We start from the raw sequence: 4,692 nt of genomic DNA on the forward strand, positions 1-4,692 counted from the left end.
ATGTAACATTATTTCAACCAAATTTTGACATTTTATTCTCCAAAAACTTATTTGAAATCTTAAAAGTAGACACTTTACTTATTGTGCTTTCTATGGACATATAATCACTTTTGTAAAATTTTTTTGATGCGGACATCTTAATGTCTTTGACCCATATACATCTTGCTTATACTCTGATTCTCCATGTTTAAGCATAAAAACGATAAGTGTAATACTGCTTTAAATTGTTGTTGTTTTTCCCAAAATTTTTAAAAAAGTTTTCTGTTTAATTTAATTGCAATTTAGTTTTTGTTTTTCTGAGCAAAAAATAAATATCATACATTGTTCCCTGATTTACAGAAGAGACCCACTAAAATATAATTTAGTGTAACAATCTTGTCAGGCATATTTACAACAAAAATCAATTTATGACATATTAAAAGACTCATTACTTTCACCCCAAATTCTAATTAGTTGTAATTTTAAATTTTTTTAAATTGGCCACTATCCTAGGTTTTGCCCATTTGTCAGTAAGAATTTTTACTCATTTAAAACACAATAAAATTTAATATGCTCCCTTATTCTTTTATATATTTTAATATGTACACGTCAGAATAAGCATGTTGTTTGAATTTTTACATAAATATTGTGTTACACTGAATGACAATGTAACATTATTTCAACCAAATTTTAACATTTTATTCTCCAAAAACTTATTTAAAACCTTAAAAGTTGACACTTGATTTACATTTAATGTGCTTTCTATGGACATAAAATCACTTTTGTAAATTTCTTTTGATGCGGACATCTTAACGTCTTTGACCCATATATATATATATATATATATATATATATATATATATATATATATATATATATATATATATATATATATATATATATATATATATATATATATATATATATATATATATATATATATATATATATATATATATATATATATATATATATATATATATATATATATATATATATATATATATATATATATATATATATATATATATATATATATATATATATATCTTGATAGGGCATGGCAACATGTTTTTTTTCCCGCAATTTCAAGAACCGTTGCTTTATAAAATAGTCATAACTTAATATTTTTCAACTAAAACATCTTAAGGCTAAAAGTAGCTCATAACTTGCCGATTTAGGAGAAAATCTTAAAAATAATGGGCATCAGTCCTAAATTTAGGACTCTAAATTTTTAGATTTAGAGTATTTCACAAAGCGTTTCTTAGAAATTTAAAATTACTCATGAAAAAAAAACCTGTTGTAATATATATATATATATATTTTTTTTACAAATGTTTTTGACACTAATTTAACACCATAGATAATTTAACATAGAAGTACTTTTGGCATCTATTGGTGCTCCATACCCGGGTCAAAATGACCTGAACATTTGAAATCGTTATCTTTTTAAAAATAATTTTAAAAATTCGGAAAAAATAAATCGTGTGTTTTTTGAGTCTTAAAACGCTTGCAAAGTTTTGTTCCTTTACTAAAAACTATGCAATTTGTATGTATCTCTTCTGGCTCAGAAGAGACCTGAATGCATTATTAGGGCTAAAGGAAAGTTGGAAGTGTTTTTCATCTTTATGATAAACAGTGTTGGTCTTGTTGGGTCACCATTTGATCTCCAAAAGCAAAACCAGTTGAGAACCACTGAACTCCATCACTGATTTCCAGTCAGCAGATCTGATGATGTCTGTGATCAGGTGAGTCCAGACGAGGTCGTCTCAAGGCTCCTCCTCCACTTCTCTGATTGGCTGGATGATGTTGCTGGTGGATTTGTACTGATTGGTCTGATTGGCTGTGTGTGTGTTGGTGTGTTTGGTTTGCGTGTTTCTAGGGAAGCTGTTCTCAGGTTCATCTGTGTACCAGTTTTTATCTGCAGAATGATTGACATCATTTACTGTACATCTGAAGCATGAAGTACATGAAAGCAAATTTAGCTACACAAGCTCCATCTCATGCACCGACGAGTTTTGAAATGTTTCAATTCATCACTACATAATGCATTCATAGCAGGGTTATTATAGTATTATAATATTAACTAAAATTACAACCATAAAAATGTTTGTTACTTTAACATTTAATAAACTTTACATTTACAATTTATCTTGTTTTAGCACTGTAAAAAAAATATGATCAATAAGTCATGATAGCAAGTGTTTGATTAACTCATTAAAATTATTTAACCAATTTTAACATTTTTTAAGATAAGACTTTAAGACTCTAATAATAATAATAATAATAAGACTGTAAGACTTTAATTTAGTTTGTTGACGTACTAAAATAACTAAAATTAAATAAACAAACTACATAATAATAATAATAATAATAATAATAACAATAAAAAACCTATACAGATAAAAAAAAAAACTAATAACAATTACAAACAAAACAAAATTATTAAAACTTTAACTAAAATTAAAGTGAAAACAGAAAATATTTTATTTTCTAATTGTAAAAGTTTTTAAATTCAAAATATTATTAAAAACTAAATAAATTTATACTAGCCAAATAAATTTATAGCCTTTAAAAAAACTTTCTCCGGCAACTTTTTTTTTTTGGGGTGCAATTATATGTATGTATGTGTCTTAAGTTTTTTTATTATTAGAATGCAAAAGATGTAATTTAACATTGAATATACCAGTAAATTGAGTATAGAGTTTAAAAAGTCATAAGCAAAGTTGTCAAGATGGGATATATATATATATATACAGGTGCATCTCAATAAATTAGAATGTCGTGGAAAAGTTCATTTATTTCAGTAATTCAACTCAAATTGTGAAACTTGTGTATTAAATCAATTCAATGCACACAGACTGAAGTAGTTTAAGTCTTTGGTTCTTTTAATTGTGATGATTTTGGCTCACATTTAACAAAAACCCACCAACTCACTATCTCAACAAATTAGAATACTCCATAAGACCAATAAAAAAAACATTTTTACTGAATTGTTGGCCTTCTGGAAAGTATGTTAATTTACTGTACATGTACTCAATACTTGGCAGGGGCTCCTTTTGCTTTAATTACTGCCCCAATTCGGCGTGGCATGGAGGTGATCAGTTTGTGGCACTACTGAGGTGGTATGGAAGCCCAGGTTTCTTTGACAGTGGCCTTCAGCTCATCTGCATTTTTTGGTCTCTTGTTCCTCATTTTCCTCTTGACAATACCCCATAGATTCTCTATGGGGTTCAGGTCTGGTGAGTTTGCTGGCCAGTCAAGCACACCAACACCATGGTAATTTAACCAACTTTTGGTGCTTTTGGCAGTGTGAGCAGGTGCCAAATCCTGCTGGAAAATGAAATCAGCATCTTCAAAAAGCTGGTCAGCAGAAGGAAACATGAAGTGCTCCAAAATTTCTTGGTAAACGGGTGCAGTGACGTTGGTTTTCAAAAAACACAATGGACCAACACCAGCAGATGACATTGCACCCCAAATCATCACAGACTGTGGAAACTTAACACTGGACTTCAAGCAACTTGGGCTATGAGCTTCTCCACCCTTCCTCCAGACTCTAGGACCTTGGTTTCCAAATGAAATACAAAACTTGCTCTCATCTGAAAAGAGGACTTTGGACCACTGGGCAACAGTCCAGTTCTTCTTCTCCTTAGCCCAGGTAAGACGCCTCTGACGTTGTCTGTGGTTCAGGAGTGGCTTAACAAGAGGAATACGACAACTGTAGCCAAATTCCTTGACACGTCTGTGTGTGGTGGCTCTTGATGCCTTGACCCCAGCCTCAGTCCATTCCTTGTGAAGTTCACTCAAATTCTTGAATAGATTTTGCTTGACAATCCTCATAAGGCTGCAGTTCTCTCGGTTGGTTGTGCATCTTTTTCTTCCACACTTTTTCCTTCCACTCAACTTTCTGTTAACATGCTTGGATACAGCACTCTGTGAACAGCCAGCTTCTTTGACAATGAATGTTTGTGGCTTACCCTCCTTGTGAAGGGTGTCAATGATTGTTATAATTCAACAAACTTAATATTTGGTTAAAATAATTAAGAAAAAAAAAGCCATATTTTTTATTATGTTTTATTTATTTATTATTTTTTTGGTGAAAAGTGTAAGAACTGCTTTCAAATGATTTTGCTGTAATCATGCTCATATATTTGGAAATCAAAACCATGCATACTAGAGAGTATGTACTACAGACACGCGAGCTAAATCTCTACAGAGGGTTGCAATGGTAAAAGCATTCTCAGTGTTATGACAGATCATAGATATCAAGAGATCAAAAGAACTACTGAACTACAGCAGAGCCCTGAATCTGGAGAAACATGCACTGCAGAGATGACCTTCAGTCAGAAAGCAAAGAATTAATGCGGGCATGACGGATTCAATGCACTTTTCAGCTCATAACCATCTGAATTATGAGAGATGGTTGCAGTAATGACATGCATTTAGTTCCATACCTGAAACCCCTCTATTCGTCCTGGGCACACTTTAAAGAGAGAGTAAATGGAGTAAGTTCAAATGTCCTGATTCTCTGAGGGGACTCAATCTTTTTTACACACACACAAACACATATACTTAGGCCTATTTATATTGGTGCATAAGTAAAAAAATATTTAGCAATTTAAAAAAATAAAATAATTAAAAATAAAATAAAAAATAATAATTTATACATTTCTAAATAAAAAATGAAAAAATCATACAATTAAATAAAAATGT

This window comes from Sinocyclocheilus rhinocerous, unplaced genomic scaffold (assembly GCF_001515625.1).
Source record: "Sinocyclocheilus rhinocerous isolate Xijiao unplaced genomic scaffold, SAMN03320098_v1.1 scaffold522, whole genome shotgun sequence".
NCBI classification, from domain to species: Eukaryota; Metazoa; Chordata; class Actinopteri; order Cypriniformes; family Cyprinidae; genus Sinocyclocheilus; species Sinocyclocheilus rhinocerous.